The sequence below is a fragment of the Ipomoea triloba genome, chromosome 3, assembly GCF_003576645.1.
Source record: "Ipomoea triloba cultivar NCNSP0323 chromosome 3, ASM357664v1".
Classification (NCBI taxonomy): Eukaryota; Viridiplantae; Streptophyta; class Magnoliopsida; order Solanales; family Convolvulaceae; genus Ipomoea; species Ipomoea triloba.
In genome coordinates, this window is record NC_044918.1 from 26,078,430 (window position 1) to 26,098,932 (window position 20,503).

Here is a 20,503-nt window from a genome sequence, read left to right on the forward strand (position 1 = left end):
TTCATTTCCAATAATAAATTTATGAGCAAAAAATATCTATAAATAAAATAAAAAATCATGTTTAAGATGAGTCATTATTAAAAATAATAAACTATTATATTATGGTAGCATATATACATTCTTGTCTACAACTGGCGTCACATTATTCCCTATAATTCATATAGAATAACAAATTAACACTACAATAATGCCAATTATAAGAAACAAACTCATGGCAATATATTTTGTACTACTAACACAAATGAAAGATGAATTATAATACTCCATAGAATAATACTACTCACAATAGTCAAATAAAAAAAATAATATTACTTACAGTAATTCCATTACTATTAAAAATAAAATTACTATTCNGAGTTACAGTACATTTCATGACTTGAATCATAAAGTAAGTATTCTAACATTCCTGCAAACTCAATATATAGATTGCAACACATTTACATTACTTGTGTAAAAACAAAAAAAAAAACATCTATTTTGTACACAGATTTCTGACTTACATCATTAAATCTATTCTTAAGTTAAACACTACCACTGAACTGGTTATGTCTTGAATTTTGATACTCCCTTGCCTATGATTATGTTCATCTGTCTCTCTTAAAACTGTGTAGATCCACATAGTTGTCTCCATTACATTGCTTGTACATCCACTTCTGATTTTGTCTGACCAGCAAATGATTTCTTATACAAAAGATTAACTACATCAGTAGTCCATTGCAAATACTAAATTTTTCATGCATTAGACTTTACTCAAAAAGTAATTTAAATGTTGTTTGCAGCTCTTAATTAGGTAATGTTTTTGCAGAACTTAAAGCCTGTACATGGTATGATAAAACAACCATAATAACATAGCTTGACTTACCTGATTAGCTTGTCGTATAGCTATTCTCGATCCCAAATATCCATTTGACTGTCTTGGTTAACACTTTTCAAATATCCATTGTTGATGCAGATTAAGGGAGAAAGAACACATACCTCTTCGTCGTGGAAGACGACTTCTTTGCTCTTTATTTTGGACTAACCTTTTCTTTCCATGACCAAGTATGTAGGAATGACCTTTAGCTTCACAGCACTCCTCCTGTACTTGAAGGAAGGTTGATAACTCATTCGCAAAACAGGACAAACCCATACTGGAATGCAAGTCTGATAATCAAAAGAAATTTTATTCTTTTGCGAATTCGATAGTTCAACATGTAATATATAGTCTGTAATATAAGTCTAACACTCAAAGAGTTCTGGATGTACATTAATTCTCTTCTTAGTTCCCGATAAAAGTCCCCTCGATTCTCGAATCGTTTTTACCGATTCGACTTCCTAAACAAATCCAAAGTATTTCGGCCATTAATATCTAGTTATAATTAAAGTTTGTTTCTTTTCACACTTCTACTACCGTTTGGAAGCTGAAAAGTTGGACCGTGAACATTGCCTATGCGTAACCATAGTTATACCCTAAACTACGCCGTTTTGCACTGGGCGGGAACTGCATTTAATGCTCTTCTTCTGGCTTTTTTATTATAGAAGATTTGTTCTAGTTCATAACCACTCCAAAACACCTGACATAGATCAAACCACCTTACCTAAGACATGAGCAGCCCAAACCGTAGAACAATGGACAAACTGAATTGTTAAGTTTCGAAAGACTCCATAAGTAATCTAACATCCTCACCAATTGAGCCAAATGAGCCAACCCCTCAACTGCACAGACCACTTGTGGGGCATCCATCTCTATCTCTTTATCGTCTAAATCCAATTCCTTCAAGCTAACTCAAAGCCTCTAGCGCCCCGACCGCTTCAGCCTCCCAAGCAACCCCCCCCCCCCCTATTGACAACCCTTAGCCGCTACAAACACCTCATTCTCATCCCGTATCACCCACCCAAAACCCATGCAATTCTGACCAACATCAACGGCAGCTTCGACATTCATTTTAAGCTTCCCTCTAACCGGTTTTACCCACTGCGATTGCCGCCCAACGGCCTCAACACCTCTACCCCTCACATGATGCTCTCGCCAAGCCTGAAGAAAACCCAACCCTCGACAGAAAATATCAGCTCCGACAGCTCTGCCCTCCTTCCACACAACATCGTTCCCACATACCCAAAGGCTCCAACAGATCACTACCACCTGACATACCAACTCCCTGTCCATATTTCAAAAACAATTTTCAAAACAGTGTTGGATTTGAGCGCTGCACTATGCATGCTTACTTTCCAGTGGGTGCTGTAAGTCAAACACGCTTAACCAAAGAGTTCTTTGACTATCTGATTGCTATATCCTACTTAAAAGCAATTGGTGATAAGTAGGTAGACATTAACCATTTAACCACATCCCTCCATGGTAAGCCACATCGTCACGTCTTGAATTGAGCAGGGGCTAAACTCGGCCAACCCTATCGACGCCCAACAATTCCCATCCCAGCACCTACTGCAACCTTTGATCACAAAGCCCGGTTGCGCAGCATGCCTGACTCGGTCCTTAGCTTCCGCGCCCATCATCCCCCTCTTGGGACTGGACTTGGCCCGACCTACGCCCACATCCCATCCGGGACTGGACTCGGCTTTCGCCTCGCCATCAATTCAAACCTGTGACCTCGACTCTGATACCAATTATTGGATCTAAGCGTTGTACTATGCTTACTTCCCAGTGGGTCACCCATCTGCGACTATTGTAAGCCAAACATGCTTAACCACAGAGTTTGTTGGCTATCTAGTTGCCATATCCTACTTAAAACCAATTGATGATAAGTAGGTGGGCATTAACCATTTAACCACATCCTTACATGGTAAGCCACAACGTCATGTCTCGAATCGAGTAGGGGATGAACTCGGCCAACCCAGCCGACGCCCAATAAACAAAATAGCAAATCCTCAGACAATGCAAAAACCCCTCACATGCCGATGATATCCTAGCACTGAGTCGCAACGTCACAATGCATGAATAAGTGTTGAGCCATTTCCTCCTCCTTACAACATAGGACACGGTACCCATCCACCACCACCTGCTTTTACGGAGACTATCTAACGTTGGCAATCGCAAAGTACACAACTGCCACTAGAATACTTTAACTTTGTGAGGAAGAAAAAAATCCCATACTCTAGTCAACCCAAACTAGCCATCCACTTCCCTTTCCCCTAGTAAACGCTTATAACCACTTCAAATTGTATACCTACCATGAACTTCATAACCCCAGACATGTTCATCCGGAATCATGTGAATAGACAACGGAATACTTTGCACAAGAAGCCAATCTCTTTTGCAAAACATATCACCTAGTAACTCCGTATCCCATCTCTTTGGCGTACCCTCCATCAATGAAGACACCATTGTGCCATTTAACTCTATCGACCTCTCAGTCTGTATGAACAACTAGCTCTCTCTAAGTAACCATGGATCCCCCATACCCTAATCAAACGACCATCCCCCCACTCTCCATCGACACCCTTCTGTAACAACCAGCTTAGCCTAAAGAATACTACTCCAAATAGGCAAGGGATTACTCCCTCGTACTACTTCAAGAAAAGATGAATATGGATAATACTTTGCTTTGAAAATTTTCGCCTCCATCGTGTCCTAGCATGTCACCAACTTCCATGTTTGTTTCCCAACAACACAATATTAAAATCTCATATTCTCCTAAAACCCATATCACCATACTCTTTAGTAAACACAAATGCTCCTATCTTGACCATCGGATACTACTACCAATTAACCTTTGTAACGCCCACCAAAAAACATTTAACAAAACCTCAATTTCCTTGCAAAGCCCTCTCGGTAACATAAAAATAGACATGGCATATGTAGGCATAGCTTAGAGAACACTTTTCACTCTCTCACTTCCTTCCTAGCTTTAGATAACATGTTATGATATGCGCCACCTTTTCCTTAATGAAACCCAAAATTGCTCGTTTATTTCTTCTCACTAGGGATGGTAAACCCAAATTGCGATCGCTTCCTTCCCCATGCACCACACTTAGGATATCCGACACCATCCTCTCACCCCCTCACCCACATTCCAACTAAAACTCAAAGAGGATTTATCAAAATTCTCCCACCTACTATACACTTCCAACACCTCTCCCAGCCCACAACCTTTGCTTCCCTCCCCGTAGCCCGAGAAAAATGAGAAACAATCATCCGTGAAACACAGATGCGATAGACTCGGGGTACCCCTCGCTACTGATACACCATGTAAATTCGCACACCACTCCTGTCAATACAACAACGCACTTAACCCTTCAACTACCAAGAGGAACAGATAAAGCAACAAAGGATCCCCTTGATAGAGTCCCCCGAGATGGTAAAATCTGTCCATGTTCCTCTCCTTAAAACAACACACTATATGACATCGTAGATACATACTCCAAAATGATACTAACCCAATGTTCAGAGAAACCCAAACACACCATAATACCTCGCAAAAATCCCCATTCAACCCTACCATAGGCCTTGCTCTTACTGTTCGGACTGTTAGAATCGAATAAATAGAGTTTCTAAGTCTAGAAAGTAGGAAGAATTACTGGGGAGTAAAATTTCCTAACTTTAGTATCATCAAAATCTAAAATTACACTTGTTCCTAACAATTCCTATTTTCTTCAGCATATTGTATAAACTCTTGAACCCCTTGCATACATTTGAATGTAGTTTGTTTCTCATACATCCAACTCCGATCCATATCTGTCAATTGATAAAATGCTACTCTAAGTACTGTGTAGATATGAATACTAAATGACGGACACACTTATAAACGATATTGGTGATTTAAATTGAAATCAAAGTACCTAATTCGTAATCAAAGAACCTAGCTAATCCGTAATCAAGATACTTAATTCATCAAAATACATACATACATACATACATATATATATATATATATATAGTAACCAAAATTCACACACACAAACATACTCATGATCAAATGAGTCCACCCTTTCGCATGAGTCCGAGTGGAGAGATTTGGGTTGAATGCTTGAGATCAATGGCTTAGATTTCGCCAACTATACAAAAGTTTGGCCTCTGATGATCAGTTGAGTTACTATGGTTTAGCCCTCTACAAATTGTCGAGCCGGAGTGTGGGAGCGTCTGAGGTGGACGATTTCACCTTTTTTCACAAGGATTAACAATTGTTACATGCACTATAATATATGTGGCATAAGATGAAGCATATCACATATATTACATAATAATGGGGGTGTATATATTAGATGGGGGTAAATGACAGAAATGACACTGCATGGGAATTTATTGGCAAAAATGTGAAGTAAATTAATAGTTGACAAGAATGTGAAAAACTAATTTGGGAGTTGCGTTTTAGTGCAGAGAAGCATCTCCCACTTGCGTTTTATTTTATTTTTATTTTTTTACACTACAAGAAAATTCGCGATTCGCGATGGAATTTCCGTCGCGATATAGCGACGGAATTGCGACGGAATTCAATTCCGTTGCAAATTAACGACGAAATTGTGACGGAAAATAATTCCGTCGCGAACTTTTGTGCAAATAGAAAATAAAACCCGCGAAAACTTGGCGGCAAAAAAATCGCGACCGAATTTGCGACTGAATTTAGTTCTGTCGCGAATTGGCGATGGAAATGGCGACGAATTTAATTTCCATCGCGAAATGACGACGAAAATGGCGATGAAATTTATTCCGTTGCTAAATGTAACAATTTATTTGAAAATAGATAAATATTGCGATGGAATTAATTCCGTCGCAATGTTGTTTTTATTTTAACTGCCAAAATATAAATATAAAAAGAAATAAAAGCTATAACCCTAAATATAAGCTTCAGCCGACGGCTCCATCTTCACCATCGCCAATCTCCCAGCTCCTCGCTGTCGCCTCCATCTTCACCGTCGACCCAGCCGCGCCCACTCCCAGTTCCCCGTCGACCCAGCCGCTCTCCAACAGATCTGAAGCCACAGGCGACGCCGCCGAACCGCCCTTCCTCCGCTGGCGCTGCCTCACTCGCGACCGCTAAACGCCACCGCCACCACCCCGGAGCTGCCTCACTCGCCGGAGCTGCCATCCTTCACCAGCTGCTACGGTAAGTTTATTTATTTATTTTATATTTAATTTATTTCAAATTTTTGTTGATTTATTTCAAATGTTATTGTTATTGTGATATTTTAAGAAATTTATTTTGAATTTTGTTGATTTATTTTGAGTTTTTAGATCATCAATTCATCCCATGATAGTTTGGGGAGTAAAGTAACAGTTGAGAGCATATATTAGGCCGAAATAACTTTGGTGAGGTATATTTTAGTGTTAGCTCAAAGAAGATGAGCACTGAGAAGTAGACTGGAAATTTTAGACTTTATTTTTTTGGAATTATGGGTTATCTGGTTCCCTTTTTAGGTGTAAATTGCAGTTGCTAAAACCCTATATAGTTCTATGCTTGCTAAAATAAATGTTCTGCAGTTTTGTCATCCCTTTTTCTAGTTGTTTAATTATGTGTTTCTCTGCTTCTTGTTCAATATCTAATTTTAGTTGAGTGGTAAATTTCTTAATGGGATCAATACCTTCCACAACTGTGGATCTGCTTGGTGTGAGACTTACTGTATGAGTTAACTGCTGTCATTTTAGCTTCTAGTTCTAAGATATACTCAGTTTTTTTTTTGTTGCTCACATGTTTTTCATACTTGCTTCAGATAGCTGTTTAAAGAAGGAAGAATGGCATTAGTTCCTGAATCTGGTATGTGACCTCTCTGTTTCTCTGCCCTATGTGTGTAACAATCATGAAACAGACTACTGCAAATTATAATTTTCCAAAGTTAAAGAAAGAAAACAAAGTTCCTAATCTGCAATTTAGATAACTAACTACAATGTATAGAAAAGTCATGAAACCTACTGAACTCTGTGGGTTACTATTTATTATCTAGAGATGTCAATGTGTTGATTTTGAGTTAGTGATAATTACATTCACTCTTTGACTCACTTCTACTGTCAAGACTTAGTGGATGCACTTTTTAACTTGCTATGAATTATTGTTAGTGTCTTTTGGTTTGTGAATGTGTGATTGGGACTTCTACCATCTGTGGTTGGAGTTTTGTAATCTTTTTAATACTAGTAGGAGCTAATATTACCTTCTTAGGTGACAGTGAGAACTAAGTATTCTAAACTTTTGTAATCTTTTTAATACTAGTAGCAGCTAATATTACCTTATTACTGAGAATGGCTTTGCAATTAAGTATTCTAAATTTTTGATAATTAGGTTCTATTTTAAAGTGCTATTATATGTATTGATATCATATTAGTGGTGTACTTGAATAACTTTTGATGCCTTGTCTCATATAGAGTGGTTATGGAATTTCTGACTGCTTTTTAATGCTTGGGCAATAAATGCAGAGCAGCTTGGGAAGATTTCCCTTCTGAAGGTGAGCCTACACTGGTAAAGCTAAACCAGTCACAACTTTTGAAAGGGTTTAGATTCAACTAACCTAGTAGATCAGGAGGAACCAGAGAACTAAACTGCTAACCATATATGTCTTCAGCCTTGGGGTGAACTATGGAGAGTAGAAAACAGTAAGTAAAACATTCTTTTTGTAACTTGTTTTTAAGATTTCATTTATGTTATCATACATTTTATAACACGGCCCTAGTTTTTACATGGTACTTCTTTTATTTTTGCATGTGTCTGGATTTATCTGCTGATTTTGTCACTGCTTTAAGTGAAGCTTATGAATGAATATGCGCTACTGGCTTTGTGGATTTGATGTTTACTTCATCAATATTGGTTTCCATGTTTTTCCTTAAGTGAAGTGCATGCTCTTTTGAGTTCTGAACTATAGTGAGAATGATTGATTATTTACCTTCTACTTTTAACTTATGTGAGCAAAGAACTGATGGAATGATAATACTATTTTTTTTTTTGAAACATGGAATGATAATACTATAATAGTGTAAAATTTGTAGTTTCCTTGACAGTGGTTTGTGCATATAGTTGATACTTTTTGGTGTTGCATGGTCGTTGGTAGATATTTCTTAGTATTTCTTATTTAATTCTTTATATTTCTTATAAGGACATATATCTTATTTTTGAGGCAAATGAGGATTGTAACTGCTACAGCTATGATGCTAAAAAAAGCTAGGATATCTGTTGCAGCGACAGCAGGAGTATATTTATTGCAATTATTGGCAGGTTTAATCTATGTGGAAGTTTACATGAAGAGGAAAAAGGAAGGTCTCATTGTCGCCAACTTCTGTAAATTGTAATTTCATTCTTCTCTTTTGTAGCTTTCAATTATTTTTTAATTTAGAACTGTAAATTTGTAATTTCATTCAAGTATTTTAATTTTTGAGAATGAAGTATTGTAATGTTTGAAAATGTAATTTCATAGTGTTTGTATTGAGAGATTATACGGTGTATAAAAGGGAATATTGTTGTTTTGTTTTGTTTTTTTTTTAATTTTTTAAATGGTATCCGCGTCTGTTGTACCAACAGCAGACGCGGATGCCCTAATTTTTTTTAAAAATTTTGTTGCCAAAACGCGACGGAATTGCGACGCGACGCCTTATTACGTCGTCAATTTCGTCGCCATATTTTGCGACGGAATTATTCCGTCGCGAACACAAATACGACAAGCTGATAAACGACGGAACGAATTCCGTCGCGATTCCGTCGCAAAACCTGTTTCGCGACGGAAAAATTCCGTCACGAATCGGGATTTTTCTTGTAGTGTTAAATTTGAAATACGGTATCAACACGCATGTGACACTTGCGTTTTTGGTATAAAATACGTCAGACGCATCCACTATTTGCGTTGCAGGCATACGATACTACGTAGCTTAAGGATGCGTTCAACGTATTATACGAAGAACGCATCTGTCAGATGCGTTTTACTTGCCGATGCCGGTGAGTCGCCGGTACCAGAGGAACGCATCCGACAGATGCGTTGCAAAACTCGAAACCAAGGACCGCATTTTCCAGCTGCGTTTTACTCCAAGAAATATTTACAAATATTCTACCAAAAAACGTGTAAACGTTTGCAATTGCGTTTACTCCACTTCCATATTTATAGTTTTAGTATGAAGTTTCAAGTTGTTAGTTGAATAGTTTAAACATTAGTTCTTGAATTAGATAAGTATTTGAGCAAAGTTTATAGAGGTGGTGGAGACGTGCGAAGGTAGAACGCAAGTAGTATTTGCGTTGTACTGTTTCACTTCCAGACGTGACCGCGTGCGTCAATGATGTGTCCGGTCACATCAGTCTTTTAATAGTAGAATGCATGTGACAATTGTGTTTTTACTGCTAACAGTTGAACACAAACGGCAGATGCATTGTATTATAGTGTTTGACAGCTTCCCCCGATGTGTATATATATCGCATAACCGTGAAATCCGTTAGAGCTTAGCATTTCAAAACACGAGTACATTACTCCAATTTGTTTACGGATATTTTGAACCAATATGGATATATTTGTAGATTTTATAGTAGAAAATAGTTTGAACATCCTTCGAAAAGAAATGATGCGTTACTATGCAATAACCGTTGGTAGGAGAAAAATTGTGTGTGCAATTATATCGTGTAGAGGATCAAATGAATATTTATGTTATCCAGCGCAGGGATGGGTTATTTATTTACAAATGCTAGGCTTAAATCCGCCAGAAGCAACATTATTTGCAAACAAGATAGATGCCCAACAATACACTACGGTCATCTTACAACGTCTACAACACATTAATTATCCTTCACGTAAGTGTTTTTGTATTTGTTACTATTTTGTTTAGATCCTATCATGTATAACTAGGTAACTATCAATGTTACAGTGTTACCATCTTTTATGTTGTTGATATTTTTTTTTAATTCATTTAAATAGCGTGCAGCAATCAAATACATTTGCCAGATATATTTGAATGCACCCTTACATGGTTCGCTATTCAAATTGATCTGAATCTGGTAATTATCTTAACAATCTAAGTTTAGTATGTTATATATTTAAATTGTATAATAATTATTTATTATACTATTTTAGGATATAATAATTTCAAATTGTATGCATCGTCATCTAATGCAACATCTGACTACTAAAGCAATTTTGTGGCACTAAGCGGTCGCAATTGAAGTTTTCGTCGAAAATATGCACTTTACAGATGGAATATTCGATTTCATGGTTGAAAATCATTTATTCCCCGGAGACATTGTGCTATTTCGACATACAGGTTTTTTCACTTTTGAAACTTTCTTCTACAAGGGCCACTCCTACACACCGCGTAGAAAATTTAATCAATATGGGAAAAAAATAAGTCCACGTCGATTTGAATTAGGTACCGTAACAATTTTATTTATTTAAATTATATGTTAAAGTTTGAAATTAATACATTAAATTTAATTTGTTTACACATTAGAACAAATTATGGTGACGACAAGATCTGCAATACCACCAATATTTCAGTTTGCAGAACTGGAGCGATGTTGTTCGTTGTATACAAATTTTGGTCGACTTGGAGCAGTAAGATGCCTAAAACAATTGTTAAGTGTTACGACTGCTGTAGTTATTTACTAACAAGTTCTTCCTAAAATGCAGCATGACCGGTTGTGTGCTTTTCTCAGCGACTCTAATGTTGAAGAGGGTCCACTCGAGTTCATAGTTGGAGATAAAAAGCTACAACTCCACTTTGATGAAGCATTCTACATAGAGCAGTGTGAACAAATAATTGATCATTATGACATTATGCGGGTGATGATGTTGTATGCTTCAATATAAAGGATAACGTCATCGTAATGCTAGTTATTGGTCATTGTAATGTTGAGAATATTTATCCGTGGTCAACTACATATACTATCCATGATAATATTTACGGCGAAATTAGTTGCTTAAATATAAGAGATTGATATATTTAATATAAAAGATTTCATATTCGGTTTATAATGTAATACGTGTAGTAGTTTGATACATGTATACATATTTAATGCTCGTTTCGGTATTAGCTAAATATTTACTGGTTTGTACTTTGTATGTCCGGAATTTCCTTTAATTCTTGTGTAATTTATTTAAAACAATAAAGAAATTAAACAAAAAATTGTACTAACTTGATATGACGCAGAAGAACGCATGTGGCATAATCGTTCATCTGTCAACCAGAAGAATACAAATTCCAGTTGCGTTCATATCTGTTTGGACCGGAAGAACTAAATTGACAGTTGCATTTTAGTGGTGTCATTTGCCTATAAATAGTTCTGGCCTGGTTACAACACAAACAAAATGTATGACGCAAACAAAATATATGCATTGTTGATATGGTCGCATCACTTCCTAAAAACTTACAAGTTATTCCAAAGTTTCTATATATATTTCTGCCCGCTATGTGGAAAAAAAAAAACAGGTAAGAATATATAGATTTATATGAGTATCTTAGTCTGCGTTATATATTTTGGAGAGTGCTTATTTATTTTGACTTGAATTCTGAATATCTTTTCATATTGCAGATACAAATTATGGAGGGCAATATCAACAAGTTGAATTTCAATTAAAGCTCGCAAATCGTCTCCGAATTCCAATTAAAGCTCGCAACATATATTTATTTTTTTAAATAAATATATGTTACGAGATTATGAAAAAATAATAGTAATTTCGCCCAATTACAGGTTTAAACATGCGAAATTATATTGTAAAACACGCTAGAGGTATGATAGTTTGTTTTCAATAAGTCTGCAAACTATCAATGTAATACCTATTTGATATCAGACAAGCTCATGATGTAACTGTATATATGAAAGTTAATAAATCATTTATTCTTTCAATTTTATATTTTTTTGCAATAACTACTACTATGTTTTTTGTAATTTTAAGTTTTGAAGTTTATTAAAATATATATACAAATTACCAGTAAGAATAAAAATGCTTGTTATATAAACTTTCATCTACTTAATACAATTACAACAGTAGAATCTAAATCATGTGACGCAAAAGTGCAAAACTCATATTTGAACTACATCATGTGACGCAAAACTTATAACTCTTTAGTAATAGATGTAGATATGTGAACTGCATTCTTAGAAAATGATCTGGACCTTTTCAAAAAAAATTCAAAAAAAAAATCCCGCAACTCGAAGTGAAGATGTTTGTCAGAATTTTTTGAGAACAGAAGTGTTCAATTGGAGGTTGCGTTTTACTCATACACTGAAGTTTTACTCATAAATTCAAGTGTTTGTCTACATGACATGATTAAACGTTTTACTAGTAAAGTATTACCTCTTGATTGATTTTTTTTTTCTTCTTGTGCTTCAATTTAAATGAAAGGCTTTGTCAGTCTCTCATAATAGGCTAATTTCCTTCCAAATTATAATTCAAAAACATGTACTAATAGTATTTATTTATTAAAAGCAAAGAAGGATGGCAGCAGATTTTTGAAGAAAAAAGCCCATGAGCTTTGTTCAATTTAATTACCTTGTGCAGATCAACTACTCATTTTCTTCCGATTCTCGTCACTGTTAATTGATACTGTTCATTTGGGCGGCAATTTTTCCCCAAATAGGCATTGTCCATATGGTAGCAATTTTTCATACTGTTTGTAAAATGTTTATTCCCACAAAAAGATAGAACGCATGTGCCAGATGCATTCATGTGGACCAGAAAAATGCAATTGCAAGCTGCGTTTTACTGATAAAGTGGCGCAACCCCCGCCACATTGACAAGACTCACCATCACTTTGCAGTAGAACACATGTGACTCACCACCACTTTGCAGTAGAACACATTTGACAGATGCGTTCATCTGTGCGCCAGAGCAACCCATTTGGTAGTTGTGTTGTACTGGTAAAGTGTTTGTGCTAAAGTTAAAGTGTTTGTGTATCCACTTTACAGTAAAATGGAAGTTGCGTGTTGCCTGCGAGCTCTATAAATAGTTCTAGTTAGACTAGTTAGTTACAATACAAAGAAAATATATGCAATAGCATCACTTCGTTAAAACAAACATATTATCAAAAGTTTTTACATATTTTACGGTCAGCAATGGGAAAAAGGAAGAAAACACGGTGAGGATTTATAATACGATGAGTATGTTAGTTTGCGTTAAATATTTGGAGAGTGTTTATTTATATTCTCGAAATTCTAAATATTTTTTTTTGTTGCAGATACAAATTATGTAAGACAATATCGACGAATTGAATTTCAATTATGGCTCGCAATTTGACTCTGTAGACCAATTAAAACTCGCGACATATTTTTATTTCTTTAAATAAACATATGTCGCGAGATTATTAAAAAAAATAATAGTAATGTATTTGGATAGAAAAAATGATCATCTCTTTAGCAGAGATGATCATTTTCTTTCATTAAATATATATTAATTCGTCCGATTACAAGTTTAACTGGACAATATAATACAGATTTAATAAAATTTGTTGCTAATTAGCTTGCCCGACAACATTGTAATACGTACTTCATATCAAGCGAAGCCCATGATGTAACTGTATATATGAAAATCAATGAATTATTTATACTTTTCGTTTTAAGAATTTTTTGCAGTATCTACTACTTTCTTGTTTGTATTTAAAAATTTTAGTTTGTAAACTTGCTTTCTTAATTTTTATGTTGGGATAAAATAACACGATTGTAACAAAAATAGTATTGATGACAACATAATCCTACTATTTCAATAATAGAAAAAAAAACCAAAAAAAATAAATATGACGTGACCGCGCACTGTTGCGCGGTCACGTCACATTGTAGGGGACTGACAATATCAGTCCCCTTAATGGGACTGACCAACTAGTCAATCCCTTTTAAAATTATGGGGACTGACCTTTGGTAAAGGTCAGTCCCCATCCATCAGTCCGTAGCAGTTTGACTACTACGGACTGATCCAAATATTGCCTTAAACAAGCATTTCAACAGTATAATGATACATATACACATTTCGTTCATCATCTGGGTATAAATATGTTATGTTCCATACAAATTAGAAGCATGTCATATTTTGAAGGACCACCAAAAGTTGTCTAGTGTTTTGTTAACTTATATATTTTCTATTTTGACAAATTATGAGTCGGAGTTATTTACATCCGGGGCCTATCGAACCGAGTTTATTAACTTATCAACACAGGGTTCAATAGTCTTTTGAATTGTGCACATTATGCTAGTGCTGCTTATAGAGTCGTTGTTACTGATGACCGTATTGAACGTTTGTTACGTCAATCGGGATTTTATGCTGTAACATGATTGGGTTACATGAAACTCGACCATCACCTAATAACCGCCCTCGTTGAGCATTGGAGACCGGAGGTACACGCTTTTCATTTACCGTTTGGTGAGGTTATAATTACATTACAAGATGTAGAAGTCTTGTTGGGTTTAAAAGCTGATGGTCGGCCAGTAATTGGCAAAATGGACCAAAGTATCGTAACCTGGTTTGCACAAATACAAACTCTTTTAGGATTTACTCCTACTATAAATGATTTCAATAGTACTACTATCAAAATTTCTTCGTTAGACAGACACGTTGCTACATTCCAAGTTGAAACGGCAACTGACGAACAATGCGAACAGTACGTGCGCGGAATAATTTTTTTTATTTATGGGCGGTTTGTTATTTCCCGGAACCACTAGAAATAAAATCAAATTATGTTTATTAGATTTTTTAGGGGATTTGTCTGTAGCGGGACAATATAGCTGGGGCTCGGTTGTGTTGTTATTTTTGTATAGGTCTTTGTGTAGGGCGGCACACTACGAAAGTTCTATTGTTGGTGGTTGTTTAATTTTGTTACAACTGTGGGCATGGGAGCGATTGCCGTGTACGCGTCCATCAGGCGTGCTCCCGTTTAACAATGGTGATGCCCCTTACGGTGCAAGGTAGTTTTCCACATATGCAATATATTTAATCTAATTGCATTCGTCTTTGGTGATGTATTTTTTAAATTTGCATGTAGGTGTCACGGTAGATACTCATGGCCTTCAACATCTAATCATACGTATACCACATATCGCGATGAATTGGATCGATGTCAAGTGGAAAATGTATGTTTCGTACAAATGAAATAGAACGCAAGTGTTAATTGCGTTCTACAAATTAAAGATTTTGTGCATACAAAGAAAACGCAACTTCCTATTGCGTTTTTCTATTGTTTATTTTTTCTACTTAACACAAAATTTTTCTAACGCAGTTTGTATGGATGCCGTACAACATTGAGACACTGCCACAGTGCTGTCGAGAAGGGCAACATATTTGGACAGCCCGGGTGCCTTTGCTATATTTTTTTGCCGTTGAGTGGCACTATCCGGACAGGGTGTGTCGACAATTTGGTGGATACCAAGAGATCCCACCAAATGTCGAGTACGATCAACAACTGCATAAATTTAATGGTCACCAAAGGAGTGAACAATGGGATATATTTCATAATCAGTACGTATTAATGTGGGAACAACGTGCGGAGCGCTTAAGTATCATTGCACCACATGCACTCTTGGGTCCAACTGCAACTCCACTCTACGATCATTGGTTCTACCGATACGGTCGCAGGTTAATTGGAAATCCGGATCATCATCAGCCCGAAAGGTATTTGCAAACGGCCCCTTCATACATTGCAACGGTGAATGCCATTAGCTTTTAACTACAACCAAAATAAGAATTAAATATCTCTACTAACTACAACATATTTTATACGTGATTTACACTTTCAAATTTTTAGGTTGAAGCTTTAAGGCATATTAGCATTGCTGGCGACATGGCGGAGGAGCGTGGAGAAAGCAATGATTACACGAATGTGATGCAAAACATTGCTAGAGATGCACTTGTTAGGTTAAGGTACGGGTATTATATGTTTTGGATTTTCCCAGAAACGACCAGGAATTTATGTACGAGCCTATACCACAAGTTCGCGGTCTGGATCGACGTAGAGATGTAAACCGACGAGGTCGCCCCCCGCTAGGGGGTCATAGACGACGTCATGTTCCGCCTAGGGAGGTTGAAGAAAACGTCGATCTAGAGGATAACATTGATCACATTGAAAATCAACACGGTGGAGATGAAGACATAGGTGACACAAATACAATGGGAGGCGCAACGCAAAACGATTTTTCACAAGCACTAGGTGCTCTAATACCATATGTCCCCCAATTCGGTGATTGTGATCCTGGATCGTCATCACAGGTTCCACATGCCAGTCCCTACAATATCTTTGACCACGACACGTCATCACAAATTTCACATGGCACTCCTTACAATATTTTTTAGGCGGGTTCGTCATCACATGTTCCTCCCCAACATGAAGGGCGACCAGTACGTTCTCCCTCACATGTAATGCCAAACGATCCATTTCCGCATGTGATTCAATAGTGGTATACTGATGAAGACCAGGATGGTACGCAGAATTCACAAGTGGTGAATCCCACCCAAATTAATACAACTATTAATGTCCAATATCAGCGTCATTATCCCGGTAGAAATCGGAGAAGACCACCATGTGGAACGTAATGTATAATAAAAAATGTTGTCTATATTTTATTACCATGTGCAATATGGCCAGGGTTGTTGTGAAACTCCGTCTCAAAATATTAATATTCTCAGTATAACTTGGTTATTTTGTCTGCATAAATATAGCAATATACATGTAAAAATCCCAAAGTAAAAACCGGCCACTATAATTACAATCCTCACTTTAAAAAAAAACTGAAGCAAAAATTAAAGTAAAAACCTGCCAAGGCTGCCAAACGTGGCAGCCTTGGCGAGGTTGTCAAAAAATGTGACAGCCTGCAAGGCTGTCACAAAAGTGATAGCCAGAGAAGGCTGTCCGTCACGGGCATGACTCGGCCATTGGCAGTCACGCCCTTTGTTGGGGGTAATCCTTTCCCATTTATATATTGGGAACTCTCTCCCTAATATTTCCATTATTTATTTTGTAGGACATCATGAATTCAAAGAAGCCAGAGGGGAAGATCACACCGAAACGCATGTCAAGGAGATTGGCTGAAATAACAAGGCAAGAAATGCTAAGGGCCAGACGTGCTGCAAATGGAGGTCACGAAGTTTGAGATACTCCTAGTGATCCTCTCATCCTCATTTCTAAAGATGAAGAGATGGAACTGGCCAAGCCTGCTGAGAAAAGCTTGAATGAGCATCCTGACTCACTCAATACGGGAGATGGCTTTCCTCCAGGAGAATTCATCTACTTCACTACTTCTGATTCTGACCTGTCAAGTCAAGCCAGTCAAGCCTCATCAAGCTACAGCAAATCCAAGTCCAGCATCGCCTTCTCCACCAACAGGATGAAGTAGAATTTTGGAATAATTAAGCACCCTAAAATTTTTTAATCTATTATGAAAATCATTGTCTGGCGAAGAAAGCACCCTAATTTTTTTATATGAATTTTTGTCTATGATGTTTAAAATTCGAAAAAAAAAAGGTAGCCCCTCCAAATTATTAAAAGCATAATATAATTGCAAGATATGGTACATTATTGACTAAAAATAATAATTCTTAGAAAAATAGCCTATGAAAACATAAAAGCAACTGCATACAAGTATTATTGTCTATTCAGGCACGGACAACGCCTAAGATCATGATTTTCTGAACGACAATTTCCGCATCGGCGATTATTTAGGTCCATTTCATTAGGAATTCTAGTCATTTGGCATCTCCCGGGTCGATGGACAACGGCCGGCACTTCCAGAGTCAACAACTTTTACGTTGGTGGAGGCCAATATGCTTCTTCAACAAGAGGCATGATAATCCCTTCATAAGACATAATATAGTTCGAAAGTGAAAATTTTCCCGGGACCATGCAATCTGCAACTCTCCCAACGTAATGGCATGCCGCATGGGCGTGAACGCATGGCAAACCATCAACAGACCACTTGCCGCAATTACAAACGCGTTTATTTATGTTAATACCAACATATATTGGCTTTCTGGAAGCATTTACCACTCCCTCAATTGCAACAGAATAAATACCCTGCACATCATCATGACGCTTAACACGTGCTTGGTATTTGTAAGAACGGGTAGACAATATTTGAATCCGTCAATTGCAGGTTTAAATGCCCAAAATGCGTACTTAAATTGATACTCGTTGGGAGTACCACTTCGGTTGGCAACAATATCAATAACAGTGCCGGGGTTTGTTTGCTGTAAAGCTAGTTACATCTGCGGATAGGACTCCTCCCAATTCCCATACAATGTTTTCAAAGCGCGCACTCTGCTATACCAAGCCTTTTTGTAATCAACATCAACACCCCATTTGGCCTTTACATCTTGTTGGACATACTTGATTTTGTACTATGGATCCTCTTCAATTTTTGGCAAAATTAAATCCGCAATGAGCTGACTAGTAAGGATGTAGTCTTCCCCGCCTTCACTGTAATCCACATGACAGTTGTGCTTATCATTAAACTTTTTAACAATCCAGTGCCCTACAATTGGAACTTCACTCGCAGTAATCATCCACGCACATTGATCAGGATACAAACATGTGGCCTTCAAATATTTTCCTTGCTTAAACAAGGTCTTGAAATGTCGGTGCTGAGCAAGGTTGTGATGTGCTACCAATTTCTTTAATTCTTGGTAACTTTCAAAAACCATTCCAACTTGAATGGACGAACTATGAGAATGTATAGTTTGTCCGTACTCATCAACATCATCATACCATTCCGACGTATCTGAGCGATGGCCATATGACGTAAACTGAGATGTTGTCGATGACGAAGCATGTGCAACCGGTGGGACATATTCTTCCAAATCATCTAAACCATTCCAATAATCAGCCCCTTCACCGCTTCCGCTACTATCACTACCATCAGATTCAAAATCAGTGTCGCCCAACTGAAGAGCCTCCATTTCATGAACCATGGAAGGGAGCTCAGCATGTGCGTTGCGTTGAGAAGGACCACCAACCTGATTACCAAAATTAATAGGGGTGTGTTCCGCTCTCCTAATACCGTGACCAAAGCTGACATTCGTAGTCGGATTGGTCAGTTGTCGTTTAACACAAATTAATAAAGAACCGTACAATATCATGTCACTTACAAAAAATGACCAACTTTGATTGTTCGTGATGGTAATTTGGAAAATAGCACCACCCTGTTCGGATTGATTTTGGTGATACTTTCCCCACAGCGAAATATCTTCTAAATGTTCGACTTGTAAACAATTTTTTTTATCTCCGTCAACAACTGTTCAAATGAACATTCTCTTTACAAAAATAAAACATTTTGCGGTGCTATATTAAAATCAACATTTGCACTTGAATCATTAAACGACAAACAACAGATGAGTGCCACAATTTGATATCCTACAATAAAAAAAAATTGTAATTCGGTATTCTGAAATAATAAAAATTTTCATTACAAAATTACTAAACTCATAATTAAATTCGTACCTGACATGTTATTTGATCTAACTCTTTCTACGAAGTAAATTACTATAACATATCAGAAGCAATGAAATATATCAATATTTATAACAACAGTAAATATAAAAAACAAAAAAAAAATCAAGCTTATTTGTTACCTTTTTAAATCTCTAACACTTCAACGATCCGGAAAGCAATATTCTCACAAACAATGCAACAACAACTCATTTAAATAATTTTTCAAACCAAACCATAACAACTCCATATTACATGTCTTGTACCTAGTTCGGTGGTTGAGAGCTAATAGTCAATGGTGGGGAAATGAAGCGTAATCTCAGTCTGGTTACATATTTTTTAAATAGTAGAACGCAACTCCCACGCGCATTCTACTGTGAAAAGAAAAATTTTGCCGCTGAATCTTAAATTGTCATTATTCTGTAGGAATCCTAGATTACGTACGTAATAGGACTCTGTCATTTTAAATAGTAGAACGCAACTCCCACATGTGTTCTACTGCAAAAATCTACTGTGAATCCCGTGAATCCCGTGCTTAGGTCATTTCTTGTCATTTCAAAAAGTAGAAAGCATTTTGATACTGTGCTGCCAATTTATCACTGGAATCCTAACTTTTGTCCTTATTTTGTACGCAATTGAATTCTAAATTTTATACGTAAGTCTAAATTTTGTACGTGATGGGATTCATGCATGTGCTTAGGTCATTTCAAAATGTAGAACGCATTTTATAATTGCGTTGATCATTGCGTTCTACTGCGCAAACCTGCCATTTTATCATTCAAATCCTAAATTTTGTCGTTATTGTGTAGTTAATTGAATCCTAAATTTTGTATGGCATTGGACTCATGACTCTTTTGAGAGGTGGTGTCATTTCAATAAGTGTAATGCATTTTATAATTGCGTTCTACTGATAACGGTACAAAGCTTTTACCACTTGCGTTCTACAATTTTTGTCCTTTTATATTTTTTTTACTATAAATATAACATTCATTACTTCTACACTATCTACTTTATTTGTTCCAAAACAAACATTACTTACGTTTTTCTATCAAATATGTTCAATTTCCTATTCTTATTCCAACCTCTACAATGTTTAAAGATCTTCCCCCAATGTTTTGTTGGTGACAGAATAATGTAATGGATTTCAATTAAAATTCGCAAATGTATTCATTGGTAGAGATCAAGAGTCTGATCAATATACTTCGACAG

General features: G+C 36.6%; 2 long non-coding RNA genes across 3 annotated transcripts; both read left to right on the forward strand.

Annotated features, from left to right (window-relative positions):
• The first annotated feature begins 351 nt into the window (after nt 1-351).
• On the forward strand, nt 352-1,323 carry LOC116012528. The gene is made up of 2 exons (XR_004097151.1): nt 352-388; nt 953-1,323. It is a non-coding gene; the product is annotated as an uncharacterized LOC116012528 (long non-coding RNA).
• Nucleotides 1,324-5,763: 4,440 nt separating this feature from the next.
• Nucleotides 5,764-8,389, forward strand: LOC116012313. Of its 2 annotated transcripts, XR_004097130.1 has the most exons (4): nt 5,764-6,041; nt 6,646-6,689; nt 7,343-7,519; nt 8,017-8,389. It is a non-coding gene; the product is annotated as an uncharacterized LOC116012313 (long non-coding RNA). The 2 variants fall into 2 exon arrangements; XR_004097129.1 differs by having other exon boundaries at nt 7,343-8,383.
• Nucleotides 8,390-20,503: the final 12,114 nt, after the last annotated feature.